The sequence below is a fragment of the Otolemur garnettii genome, unplaced genomic scaffold, assembly GCF_000181295.1.
Source record: "Otolemur garnettii isolate 467f Iridium unplaced genomic scaffold, OtoGar3 scaffold00038, whole genome shotgun sequence".
Taxonomy (NCBI): domain Eukaryota; kingdom Metazoa; phylum Chordata; class Mammalia; order Primates; family Galagidae; genus Otolemur; species Otolemur garnettii.
This window is the reverse complement of record NW_003852433.1, coordinates 10750247-10765251: the sequence shown is the minus strand read 5'-3', so window position 1 is coordinate 10765251 and position 15005 is coordinate 10750247. Positions and strand designations below refer to the sequence as shown.

The 15005-nt window shown below is 39.9% G+C and overlaps 1 protein-coding gene and 1 pseudogene across 1 annotated transcript in view; both read right to left on the bottom strand.

Annotated features, from left to right (window-relative positions):
* Nucleotides 1–15005, bottom strand: part of KSR2 (kinase suppressor of ras 2) — a 424985-nt gene that overhangs the window by 133348 nt on the left and 276632 nt on the right. The gene's annotated exons all lie outside the window — the stretch shown is intronic.
* LOC105886991 lies at nt 104–745 on the bottom strand (annotated as a pseudogene).

Here is a 15005-nt window from a genome sequence, read left to right as displayed (position 1 = left end):
TAGCATCCAAACATGAGTGTATTTAACCTACATCCTCCAGGTCATAATAAAGCAAGCTGGTGAACAGAGTAATAATTCATGGTATTTCATGTTTAACAAACTGTTAACAGAGAAAGTTAGTTGAAGAAAGGCATGTGAACACTGTCTTATAAGAATTAGGGCCTCCATAATCATCTGGCATCTGTTCAATATTGTATCTGTGGTTAGAAATATACATGATAGGAACTCCAGGGATTTTCCAGATTCTTCTTTTAAGGTCTCAGTCAACTGTGGCCACAACGTAACACTTGTGCTGAGTCACTCTCTGTACTAAGCAGTCATCTGCATAGGTTCCTTTGTGTGTGCATGGTAATCATTCAAATCTTGGATCCTTGGCCATCCTGAGGGCCACTCAATACTTCTGCCCCAATTTCTCAATTTTAGCTATTACACAGTCAGTTATACAAGGAATGCACTTGGCATACAGACAGTCCATCATTGACTGAACTAAGTCCAGTTTGGCTTTAATGGAAAAGCTGATAAAGTTGGTATCAACCAAGATGTGGTAAGGTGGGTACAGTTGTGTATCATATTGGAAGAATAAGCATAAAGGGTGCTGGGGGACTTCTCTTTCCTTTAATGTGCTGGGATCTTTCTTTTCTTTCTTTTTAGGTTTCAATCTGTCCTTTTCTTTAAGCCTCTGATCCCTGAGACTAAGCATTCACTTCATGGTTGCGTACTTCCTTATTTTCTTTTGCTTCCCCATGCTCATGCCACACTCTTGTTTCTTTTGGAATCTCATCCATTATTCTTATGTGCACGCACGTAATGAGCAAAGGCTAAAAGCTCTGCATTAACTAGGAATTGATCGCAAGACACTGAGGTTAGCAGTTTTGCTAAGATGTCAATGAACACAGTTTTCTTTATATTCTTGTTAGGAGTTCAAAGTAATTCTTGAAACTCTAGGTTGATGTCTTTTACCAATTTTGGAAAATTCTCAGTCATTATCTCTTCACATTTTGCCTCTCTCCCTTTTTTTCTCTCCTTTCCCTCTAGACTCTCATTCACAAATATACGTTTTCAAAAAGGCCCATATGTCTTATATACATTCTTTGCAATATTTTCCCCTTTTTCTTCAGTTTGGATACTTTCTGCTGACCCACACTCTAGTTCACTAATTCTCTCTTCAACTATATCTAATGTGCTATTAAACCCATCTAGTGAACTATTAATTCCCATTACTGTATCTTTCAGTTCTAGAAAGTTCATTTGACTTTTTCAGTTTTCAGATCTCTTCTGAGACTGTCCACTTTGCCATTTAATATCTTATATATTTTATGTCTTACAATGAAATACAAGCAATCAAAAATAACTAACCACTGATAAATGTAACAACACAGATGTATTTCAACAACACTATGCTGAGTGAAAGAAGCCAGACACAAAAGAGTACATATTGTATGAATCAATTTCTATGAAATTCTAGAATATGTAAAGTAATCTTTAGTAACAGAAAGTGGTTGATGGGTCTGGGAGATGAAGAGACTGATTGCAAATGGCATAAGGACATTGTCATCACCCTAGCTTTTTGAGGTGATGAAAATATTCTGTCTGTTCCTTGTGGTCGCATTTATGAAGGTGCATGCACTAATCAAAAATCATCCAACTGTATATTTAAATGGCTACAATTTATTATGCCTCAATAGTTTCTTTTGGAAAACCTAAATTAAACTCAGACCAGTTGGGAAGACAGCTTCTAATTCTGGCTAATCCTAGAAGACAAGAATGAAATGTAAATCAAATCAAGTTAAAGTAAATGAAGACAAAGTCCATATTGGATAACTCTGGATCTTTTCAGGGTCTTTTTGTTTTCCTCCTGGTTTTCAGTCATGTCATTTTGCTTCCTAATATGTCTGGTGATTCTTTTATTGAATTCCTGAAATTGTGCCTAAAAATAAGAGGAGATAATTTGAGTTTCTGGATGATGTTATCTATCTCCAGAGAGGATTTAAATTTTGCTTCTGTCAGGCAGTTTGGAGAGAAGCAAATCACATTAATACAATCAGGCATTGGGTAGATTTGATACTGGGTTTTGTGGGTTTTTTTTTTTTTTTTTCAGTTTTTGGCCGGGCCTGGGTTTGAACCTGCCACCTCTGGCATATGGGGCCAGTGCCCTACTCCTTTGAGCCACAGGCGCTGCCCTGGGCTTCAATTTTATAAGGACTGTTCTAGTTCTAGTTTACTCTTACCCATAGAGTATGGCCCATTAAGGTCCCTACTAGACACATTGTTTTTTTTGGGGGGGGTTTGGTTTTTTTTACCAGGTTCCCCTTTCACTTGATGGACCTTGATCTCCAACATTTGTCCCTCATCATCATGAGCTGCAGAAAGTTCTAATTAGCTTCTTCATCTCTTAGCCACCATTTCAGAATTAGCAAACACCCTGAGGGGGAAAGCAGCATTGAACTTTGGGGTCCCCTTTATTGAGCCTACTTTCTTTCTGGGATTATTGCAACTCAAGTCCTTACTACCTCAGCAGCTTGCTCATGCTTTCAAATTTAAAAAAAATATATTTTGTGCAGCTTTTCTAGTTATTCTTGGCAAGGAGGTTGGTTTACAGCAAAACAACTCACCATTTTTGAAAGCAGAAATTTCTCCAGGACCCTTGGGAAACGCACATCCTAAGCCAACCCCTACCTTCTGGGAGTTTACTAGGAGTTGTTCAGAATTGCTACAATGCTATCTTCTGAACTGGAAGGCTACCAAGCTCTGCAACATTTCCTGTGTGCAGCTGGCCACAGGAAACACTCAACTTGCAGGTTTGAAAATCCTAAAATAATGCACCATGTACAGCATGTTGGAATGTCTGAAGTGATGCCAAGGAATCACATCACTTGAGCCTCATCATTGACACTTAAAAGAAAAAGGCACCTTTATTGAGGTATGATTTACATGTCCTAAAATTCACTCATCTAAAGTGTATAATTCAATGATTTTTTATTAAATCTACAGAATGATGATCATCACAATCCAATTCTAAAACATTTCCATCACCCAAAAAAGACACCTTGTGCAAAAGTCACTCCCCATTCCCAGCACCATACCCAAGCAACTACTAATCTACTGTCTCTAAGTATTTGCCTTTTCTTGATATTTCATGCAAATGAAATGATTCTGAATCTTTTTTTTAAATCTGCCTTCTTTCATTTATCACAGTTCATCTTTTAGTATTATTACCATCACTTTACAAATGGAAAAACTGAAGATTGCAGAGATCAAGAGATTTATTTGCTTATAGTTAATCAGCTGGTCAGGGACAAGGGCACCAAGATTTGAAGCCAAATCTGAATGCTTTTTCTCTCTAAAAAACTGCCTCCATCACCTCTGAGCTTCCGAAGAGCCAGAGTCACATCTTATGGGTCTCTAGATCCTGAGTGGTGAACAAAGAGTCACAAGTGCACAGTAAGTAATCATTTGTTGAAACATTCACCATCCCCAGGTACCACTTTGAGTGACGTTCTATTGCCCGCCATTAGTGGATATTGACCTAGGGACCACACATCTGTGTTACAGATGACCAGAGGAAAAAGCAAAGGAAGGAAAACTGAAGAAATGTTGGTGCCCTCAGCACAAGTAGTTTGTGGATTAACCACCATTGAGGCTTAGGCACTTTAGGGCTCCCAGATGAATTAGGTTTGCCCCTAGCTCCATGGTCAACAGCAAAGGGTGAATCCATTCTCTGCCTAGGTGGCTCAGAATGTAGATCAAGACACTTATCTGTGGTCCATCACCAAGAACCACTGTGTGGGTAGTTGCCACTCTTCTTTTTTGCAGACTGTGACATCCCCAGTACTCATGACTTAGACTTCACAAGTTCTGGGAGAGCAGGGAGAGAAAGATCCAGTCTAGTCATATTCCATTGATCCCACGTATATATCCAGCACTTACACAGAAAACAAAACCTAAAAATGTAGTGAGCCCCTCCCATTTGTAAATCACTGTGGGAATATCAGAGGATATATAATCCTCTACTTCTAAGAAACTTTATTACTAAACTTGCAGGCGGTAGAGAAGTTAAAAGCACAGGCTCTGGAGTCAGATGCTGTGTTCATGCCACAACTCCACCACTTACTAGTTATGTGCTCTCAGGCAAGTCATTTCACCTCTCTGTGCCTTGGGCTCCTCATCTGTAAAATGGGAATCAAGATAGCAAATACCTCACAGGATTGTTACAAGGATTTAAACAATATAGCATAGAAAGGGGCTAGTACGGAGCAAGAACTCAGTTATTGCATCGGCATGTATGTGCATGTAAATAACATAGGCCTTCTCTTGTAGTTTAAATGGTGGTATGTGAATGTCATTTTCTCAGTTTGGGTAGCGCATTATAATGATGTAAGATAATATCATTGGGAGAGCCTAGGTGAAGGCTACAAGGGAACACCATATTATTTTTGAATCTTCTCATGAATCTAAAATTATTTCAAAACAAAAAACTTAAAAAAAATTCCAAAGCCAAAGATAAAATAATAATCATAATGCCACCAGCCAATCTCTACATCTCTCACCTCTAACCTCATAGCTTCACAACACAGATTTGCCAAGGCAGAGAGATGAAGGGACCCCAGACATTCCACGAGCATCTTGGGGATGCATTTGTACATCCTATTCCACAGATTTAGGGAGCTAAGAGATGATCTCATTCAGCTCCTGAAAGTTATGTAACTGCTTTGGCCTCATGAGCAAGGCGGCACCAGGTGACAAACTGAAGCCCATCTTATTGGGAGAATCTGAGACCATTTCTATCAATGACTCCAATGAGACATTAGGTGTATCTCTATACCTCTCTGTGCTCTGTTTTAAAAAAAAAAAAATTAGGGGGTAGAAAAACGCCCAATCCTCTTGAGAATCCAGGATTGGGGATGTGATTCACTCAGGATTAAATCATCATTTCCTGCATCTTATTTAACATGTGTAATTCAAGAACTCAGAGAGTCAACACTGTTGAAATTTACAATCAGCCTTCACAGACTCTGTACCCAAAACATCTGCAAAGCAAAAGAAAAATTCTGTCTCAGAGAACAGCTTTGATAAGACAACAATAGCTACTTTATTCAACTGGCATCTCACTCTCAATGAGCCTATTTGTGCAATTTGAGTGTTGTGCAATTTAGTTATCAAGATTCTTTTTTCCTGTCCCTGACAGACAAGGTCAAACAGGATTTTATATGTTAACACCTTTCAGTGCGATAAACAAAGGTAACCCCATGCCTAACCCACAGTGGTTAGAGAAATTCTCCATATAAAAATCTGGTAGAGAGATTTTTCTGTACAAAATTTCCAGGTCCATTCTATACCATAAAGCTACAATTCAATAGTTTTCAGAATCTCGAATTGTTTAGAAATGTCTTTTTCTCTACTATGAGGAATTAGAAGAAATAATTTCTCAAACCCAGCCCAAGCTGATACCCACTCACTAAATATTTATTAAACCTCCTCTATATTCAAAAAATGGTGTTAAATGCCAGAAATATATGAGACAAGGAGTGAACACTGTTCTCCTGGAATGCATAGTCGGATCTGAGAGAATGGTAAGTTGCTAAACAATTATAACACTTTGATGTAAGCAAGCACTCTGAGGAGGAAGTTTAAGGTAGTGTTCAAAGCACAGGTATTAAGAGCAAAGCTGACTTTCAAACTAGACTCTATCATCTGCTTCTTTAAACATTCATTATACAAATCTGCTAATGCATCCCCATGCTTGGCACATGGTAGATGCCCAACAGACTCATGGGGGTGAACAGAGGTTGCATTCAATAATACCTCACCTGTACATTTATTTACTCCTTCCTTTATGCCAGCAAAGAGTTCAAACTGCTCACATCTATACATCACAGAAGAAAAAAAGATTTTTGATGAGCTAATGCAAAAAATGAACAAGTAGGAAATAAGAGTAGGAAACAAACGTGAAACCAAGCTGGAGAAAATAATACAATACCTATGTTGACAATTGCAAGAAGGCGGCCATGGATTTGATTTTGAGCTTCCTGGTGGTCAGAGCAAAGAGGAAAACTCATGAGTTACCTGACCCAGTCACTGGTTCCACAATCCAAAAAATGAGAGTGTATGAGAATCACAACTCTTCCCATTCCTGACATCAGAAATACACGACCACTGTAAGTCCTCAACAGAACACTGATTACTATAGTAATCGACACCCTCTTGTGACTGTCTTAAAATGTCCTTTAATTAATAGTGAATATAGGAATGGAAATGTATATCCATAAAATTAATTCTATGGGAATTCCCAATGATGCAGCTCCAATGTCATCCAGAGACTAATTTTCACACACTGAGGAGACCTGCATGTAGGTCATCCATAAACTCTACTCTTTTCAGTCAACGTTTTGCAAAATAAAAAGCTCTGGTAAGTCCCCTACCAAGTGATGGTGTGCTGCTTCACTGAATGTGTTACCATTTGCTTTAATATCCATATCCTTGGCTCACACAGAAGTGGGTCATAGGAGTGCCCATGGACAGGCCAAGGGAGGACCCCTCTCAAGTAATTTCAGATTCCTCCTAACACAGAGGAGGAAACACGAGAAATCCCAAAGCTCTAAGGAAGTGGTGTGACACATGCCTGATGTACTCCCATTTGTAATGTCTATTGCTTATGGAAATGCCAATCTACCAAACTTCAGGTGGACGGATCACACATGTCATAGGTGCCTGATACTGTGTTCTAGATAGAACAGCATGTGCAAAAGCCCTGGGGTAGGAGAGAATAGGGTGCTATGAGGAACGACTTAGGAGAAAATTTGTTTGTGTGTGTGTAAGGAGGAGTTGGTGGGCTTAGGGAGATGATACACCATGAAGCTGAGAGCTAGGGGCCAGTGTACCCTGAGCCTAGTACACCCCACTGAGTTTTGTCTTTGGCCTAAGAGCAAGGGAGGGCCATGGAAAGGTTAGAAGCAGAGACTACCTGATCAGATCTGCTTTTTACAAAGATCCTACTGGCTACACAGTAGGGAATGAATTGGAAAATTGGTGATGATGGCTTTGACACAGGAGTGGAAATGTGGATGGAGAGAAGTCATCTGAGAGCTAAGCAGGCAGTGAAAATCAGTGGGAGCTAGGGACACAAGGTTTCTGCGAGTTGCAGTCACTGAATTGGTGAAGGAGGGTAATGCCCACGGAAAGTACAGATGGGTGGTACTGATGGGTGGAGGAAGCTGAGGTCAAGGCTCCATCTTGACAAAAAGCAGCTACTCTGCTGATAAAGGACAATGGTACGGTTTCTTATATGGGTGTGGATTTACCAACTACCTGCAAATTTACAATCCAGGCCAGTTATGAGACTGGACAAGATTCTCAGTAAATATTTGTTGAAGGAATGAATGAACAGCTGAGCCAGCAGCTACTAAGGAGATGCCATCTTACAAAACTCCAAGCCTAGGTGATGGCCTGAGCTCCTAAAACTACTTCTGGGTTTAAAAAAATATTCCAGACTCTTATTTTATGATCAAAAACCAACTTTTTGATCCTTCTTTGAGATTATTATCAATCTAGGTCTTTTATTTCTCTCTCCGAAGGAAAAAAAATCTTGACTTTTATCTGCATTTTTTCACACCTAATTATTTTTCTTCATCTATATTCCAATATGCTAAATATTATGATAAAACATCTAGATAATCTTCAGTAGATTCCTTTTCAAGCATACGAAGTGTTCATTAATGACCAGAATCCAAATGAAACCCCCAAGTTTTCCATGTACTCATCAATAAGTAGAAGAATCAAGTTACTTGAGGGCAGAACAGGGGATAATTATCATTATTTATCAAACGAGATAACACACGACAAAGTACTTTTAAACCAACAGCATTATGCAAAATGTGAGCGGTTATTATCATTCATCGAAAGAAATTGCAAAGTTTTAAAGCCCTCATAAAATGACTTATTTTTGAGCAGTAACATGACCACAAAAATAAACCGGTGGTGAATACCGTATATGCCTGTATAGCAGACGGCATTAAGATTCTTATCCAAAAGTCAGATGTTTAGGCGTTATCTGCCGAGATGATGAGTAATTTTTTCATAGCTGTCCATGAGCCCCTGATTTGGGCTGGAATTAGACAGAGCATCTACTTGCCTATCAAGGCCATTCTCAATTTATGGCAATAAACTATGTTATTCGACAACTTCGTTTACCTGATTTTGAACTCTATCATATGCTAAGCTGTGGAGAATACTCTCTCTATCCTCAGGTGGAGGAGAGCTTTTCATGCAAGTACGTCTTTTAAGAGGCTGGAACACACCCCTCTTTCACGGCTATTGGAAAGAGTGATTGGATTTATCAAAAGACCTTCTTCCTCAACTACCACTTTCATTGTGGTACTTACAAGGTCAGACAACAGAGTTTGTGAACTCATCCTAGAAAATGTGCTACATACCTCGTCTCTGAATGGTCATCTCCGCAGTGCTCCCCTGGGGAAGCTGTGCACCAACAACACACCCTCCAAACACTTTCCTACGAAGAGTTTGTGAGCTTAATCATCGGACCTTGTATAATAACAGCTCTAAGGGCCATTCCAAAAAAGAAAAGAGTTCCAAAATTGTTTTGAAGGGTGAACGAGGCACTCGGTGTCGGCCCATAGCTTCCCACGGGGAGTACTTCAAAGGTGGGGGCACAGTGCTATTCAGCCTTGAGCGATGGAGCACTTTTTCTAGGATGAGTTCATGAACTTGACTGTCTGACTTTGTAAGTTCTGATGTTGGCTATCCTCCAGTGAACTAAGATTTCTTCAAACATCACCAAGCTCTTTCCTGGGATAAGTCCCTGGAGGTCCCTCTTCTCTCTACTTAGAACATTCTTTTCCTGTTCTTCCCCAGCCTTCACGTCTCAGCTGGAATGTCACCTTTCCAGCAGAGGGACTGAGGACAGTCATGCCTCCCCCGAGGGGACATGGGTGAGGGGTATATTAGTGTCCCAGGGCTGTTGCAACAAAGTGCCACAAACTGGGTGCTTTAAACAACAGCACTTTACACTCTCCCTGTTCTAGAGGTGAAAAGTCTGAAATTAAGGGGTCAGCAGGATTTGTTCTTTCTAGAGGCTCCAGAAAGATCTAGAATCTGTACAGGTCTGCCTTCCAGCCCCTGATGGGTGCCAGTAATCCTCAGCAATTCTTGGCTTGTGGCAATATAATGCCAATCTCTGCCTCTGTTGTTACCTGGTCACTTCTGCAAACACCCTATTTCCAAATCAAGTCACATTCTGAGGTTTTGCGTGGACACGAGTTTTGGGGGATGCTACTCCACCCAACACATGGGGAAAAGTTGGAGGTAGAATCCTACTTGCACTGTGCCCCTCAACCTTGCCCTCGTATCAGGTCGTGCTGTCTGCAGGGGCATCTTTTTCTAATTCACACAAAGAGGATGCTATCGTGGACCAGATGGCTCTGTCCGACCCTGCTTCACACAATTTGGAATGATCTGGATTATTCATTTTCCCATTATTACTCCATGAAGGTAGGAACCATGTCTGTCTAAGCCCAGCCCCTGGAGTGTGATAGGTGAGCAATGACTATACGTCAAGTGAATGGAAGTTCAAGTTTTATCCAACAGTTGCCAACCAAGCTTCTGCCTTCACCTCTGGTAGCTTGTCTCGTAACAAATCCCTGTCTGCAAAAGCCAAAAAGAAGAGGTATTCTGATTAGGTAGGAAGAGGGAGGAAGCCTCGTTTAGAGGGAAACTACATGCCATGAATTGGTTTGGAGTTATCAGCCATTCGAAGGGAAGACAAAGACAAAATGTGCAAGATAAAGCTTTAAAAGGCCTGTACCTGCCTCCAATTCTCTGTACACACTGAAAGCCCCTGGGTCTACTCAGCGCGCCTCAACCACGGAACTTTCACGGGCCTGCTGCATGCAGTCAGTTGTCAGACTGAGATTAAAACAAGGAGAAAATTCACTCCAAGCAAAAAGGGGCTAGAGTGAGATGCTCCCAGGATGAAGTCTTATAGAAATTATCCCTCTCCCAGGCTCAACCATACAAAGAGGAGAAATTCCAGGAGCTGCTCACAGGGTAGAAAAGTGTCCTTGGCAGGAACTCAGGGCTGAGTCCCCTTAGACCAGCCATGCCCAGAAGTTAGGGAATCTGGAATGAACCAGGGCTGCCTCCGAGTAGAAGAGATTTTTCATGGCAAGGAGAACGTAAGTGTTAAGACAAAGCATAAGCATCTTTCTGGAAAACTGAGTCAGGCCCAGAAGGAAGAGTGTCTGGCTATCCTGAAGCTGGGGCAGTGAGAGCAGCTACCCAGACTAAGCACGTCTGGCAGAGGTAAGGGAGGCCTCAGATGCAGTGGCTCCCGAACCCAAGCCATGGATTTTCTGAGAGGCAAGGCCACATACAAGACCTGCCCGATGGATTATAGAGGCCACTATTCCTGCAAATCAAACATCTGCACCCAGAGAATTGCAGCCTGCAGAATTCTCCTCGGGTGGAGATTCTCTGCAAAAGCCAGATTCTGCTGCTAAAACTCAGGGGGGAGAAGGAAGCAAGTGTCCTGCCCTCCTTGCTCACGATGGGGGCTTCTATTCAGAAAGAGACAGGGGAGGAAAACACTATATATTTTAAACAATGAAGGGAGGGTAGATGATTATGAATTGACTAAAACTGAGAGTAAACTATTATAAAACAGATGAATAGCCTAAAATTTAAAAATGAGTTAAACTTCGAATAAATAGAACACATGAACTGTTCTTCTTCTCAACAGTAAGATAAAAGAGATTGAAAGTAAAACATACTGCCAGCCAATGAAGCAAAAATTTAAAAGATAAAGAGATCAAAGATGAATAAATATGGTTTAAACTCAAGAGATAATAAACTAAAAATGTAAAAGGAAGTCATGGGTTTAAGGACGAAGAAATGGAGTTAACAAGAGAACATGAAAACAATTTTTAAAAGAAATAAGAAAAACACTTTTAATCAGCTTTTTATGTTGGAGTACTTTTAGATTTATATAAAAGTTGCAAAGATGGTACAAAGTGCTCAAGTATGTTTCACTCCGATTTCCCCAATGTAACTTCTTACATAACTATGATATATCTATTGAAAGGTAGAAATTTAACATTGATTTGTTAATATTAGATGCTAGACTCTGTTTAGATTTCACTCATTCTTCCACTAATGTCCTTTTTCTGCTCCAAAATCCATTCTAGGGTAACCAAATAGCATTGAAGAGAGAAATATTTCACTCCTGGCTATATGTATCCAACAGAAAGGAAACCAGCATATCGAAGACGTTTATCACAGCACTGTTTATCAGACGTTTATCACAGCACTGTTCACAATAGGCAAGACATAGAATCAATCTAAGTGTCCATCAATGGACGAAGAAAATGGGGTACACAGATACACTCTGGAATATTATTCAGCCATAAAAAGAATGAAATCATGTCATTTGCAGCAACACAGATGAACCTAGAAGTCATTATGTTAAATGAAATAAGCCAGGCAAATACCACAGCACCCAAAGACAAATACCACATGTTCTTATTCACATGGGGGAGCTAAAAAATTGATGTGATGGCTACAGGGAGTAGAATGGTAGTTACCAGAGGCTGGGAAGGGAAGGAGGAGGGAGAAAGGAAGGGAGATTAGTTAAGTGATACAAAAATACAGTCAGGAAGAACAGGAGTTCTAATATTTTGTAATACAGTAGGGAAATTATAGTTAATAATTTATTATATATTTCAAAATAGCTATAAGGAAAGAACGATAAGGGGTCCAGCACAAAGATAAATGCTTGAAGTAATGAATCTTCAAATTACCTGGATGTGCCCATTCCATGCTGCATATCAAAATAGCCCATGTGCCCCCAAATATGTACAAATATTATATTTCAATGTTTAAAAAAGAAAACAAAAGCAAACATCTAAAAGATTGTCCAGATATAAATGAAAGAGGAAAACTGAAGAAACTAGTCACTGTGGGGAAGAAATCCTTGGGACACTGACAAAAGTACAGCTATTTGGGAGTCGGGGAGCAAAAAAAAAGCAGGCCAGAAACCAAATTGCATGATTACAACAACCCCCTTCCCACACTCCTGTAAATCCTCATACCCTGACAAGAGTATAGCAATCTTGGGAGGACAGATAGTGATAGAAAGCAGGTCAGAGATCAAATGGCATGGTCACAGCAACCCCCTTCCCATCCTCCTTAAATGCGTCAAGGCTGGTGTTCCTAGGAAGCATCAGAATCTCCTACCCTGGTCCTGGCCGGCACTAAAGATAAGGCCTGCATGCAACATTAACACCTTTTGTGGCAGGCAGTAATTCTAAAATCCGTCTCGGACACAGCATCAAGAAAGATGACTTTCCTCACCTCTCTCATGCCCTCCCACATTCCAACTACATTAATAAAAGTCCCTTGAAGCTATGTGAACAGGGGCTGACTTCTGGTCAGACTCCCTTCTCCTCCTTTAAAATAAAGCTTATCCTTAATTCCTGGACTGTCCTCTTTTCCTTCTTGCAGACCCTGGCCAGACTCTATCCCTAAACCTCTTAGTCACACCAACAAAACAGAATAAGGAGTATAGGAACAGTCCCAGCAAAGGCTGACACCCAATCAATGACAGTTGGCACAACAGATGAGCGGGAGGAAAGGGAGCTATTCAGTAAATGGCACTGGGAAATTGGTTATCGAGTTAGGGGGAAAAAATAGGGTCCTACTTTATACCATACAACCAGATCAATTCCAGGTGGATTAGAGACTTAAAATGCTAAAGGCAAACTTCACAATTTCTAGAAGAATATATAGGACAATATGTTTATAACCTCAGGGAGGAAAGACTATATTAAATAAAAACATTTAAAGTATAAACCATAAATGAATGATATATTTGACGGCATTAACATTAAAAATATCTATATATCAAAGAGATGATAAACAAAGTGAGAAGCCACTCCACAAATAAGATACTTTCCACACATACACCAAAGCACTAGATGCCAGAATATTTTCGTCTCTAAAAATCAATAAGAAAAAAAAGGAACAATTCAATAGGAAAAAAATAGCCAACAATGGAAACATTTCACAGAGAATGAAACACAAGGGGCCAATAAACTCGTTAAATGCAAATTGAAATTAAACTGAAGCACCATTTTATTTTTACCAGATTGGCAAAAAAGTTAATAAGCTGGCCATATAAATGTTGGCAAGGATGGGGAACAATGGGAACACCTCTGTATGGCTGGTGAACATATAAATTGATGCAACCATTCGGAGAGCCAATTATACATCATTTAGTCCGGTTGTTTTCCATTAGGGTGGGTTTTGCCCCCCAGAGCACTTTTGGCAATGCCTGGGGTTTCAAAACTGTTTGTGAGCACTTTTTCATGTGTTTTTTGTCCCTTAGCCTATGTTCCTTTGAAAAGTTTTTGTTCGTGTCTTTTGCCCACGTTTTAAAGGGGTTAATGTTTTTCTAACTGACTTGCTAGAGATCTTTGTAGAATGTGGTTATCAAGCCCTTTATCAAACGTATAGCACGCAAATATCTTCTCCCATTCTCTGGGCTGCTTACTCTATTGATTGTGTCCTTGGCTGTGCAGAAACTTTTTAATTTAATCAGGTTCCACTTGTTTATTTTTGTGCATTTGAAAAAAATGCTCAATAGCTCTAATAATTGGGCAAATGCACATGAAAACCACCATGAGGTATCACCTAACTCCAGTGAGAATGGCTCTTATCAAAAGGACCCAACACCACAAGTGTGGGTGTGGATGCAGAGAGAAAGGAACACTTGTACACTGTTATTGGGACTGCAAACTAGTACCACCTCTATGGAAAGTTGTATGGAGGAACCTCAAAGAACTTAAAGTAGACCTACCGCTTAATCCAGCAATCCCACTCCTAGGTATATACCCAAAGGAAAAAAAAGATCATTTTATAAAAAGACACCAGTGATCAAATGTTTAGAGCAGCATAATTCACAATCCCAAAGACACAGAAACAACCCAAGTGCCCACCAGTACATGAATAGATTAAGAAAATGTGGTATACACATACTATGGAGTATTACTCAGCCATAAAAAATGGTGATTTAGTATCTTTTGTGACTCCTGGATGGACCTGGAAACCATTCTTCTAAGTGAAACATAAGCATGGGGAAACAAACACAATTACTCGAAATACCAGACTGGAACTAAGCAATCAACACTTAACAAATCTCAATGAAAATCAAGCTTGGGGCAGGGAGGAGGAGGGGTTGGGTAAATCCACCCCGACTGTGTACAGTGTACACTATCTGGGTGAAGGGCAAACTTACTTTGACTCAATCTGTACAAAAACAAAGTATGTAAACAAAACATGTAGCCCCTAACATTCTGAAATGAAAAGCAAAAAAATAAAATGTGTTTGTGTCCGTGGTAGAAAGAAGAGTGTTACTAGCCTCTAGCCAAGAATGCTGCTACATATCAGGTGACTGGTACCATCAGGAGTTTGCAGTCCTAAATGCTCACATGTGCCAGAAGAATGTCCGAAAATCCCTCAAGATAAACAAACAAGAAAGAATTCAAATATCCTCCCACAGACGATCACATAAGTTAATGGAGGCCTGGCCATACAGCGGAATGTTCCCATACAGAGGGTTCCCAAAAACATACACACATTTTAAGGGAGGAAAAATCTATGTTAAATTCTCAATATTCAAGTCACATTTGACTTCTACAATTACAAGAGGCGTTGAACGTGACCTGTATTCATCTTTTGTTATCGGTATCTATAGAGTATTATAATTTTAGTATAGTTTTTTCTTTTCTTAAAATGTGTATGCATTTTTGGCACCCTCTGTATTTTCTCAACTTTAAAATGCCATTGACTAGGGTATATCATGAATTTATGAACCACTAAGAAAGAAAGAGGCTGCCAATTAACTTAGAGCACAGTGCTTTCTCATACTTAAAATTCTTTTTTTTAGAAACAGAGTCTCACTTTGTCGCCCTTGGTAGAGTGCCGCAGTGTCACAGCTC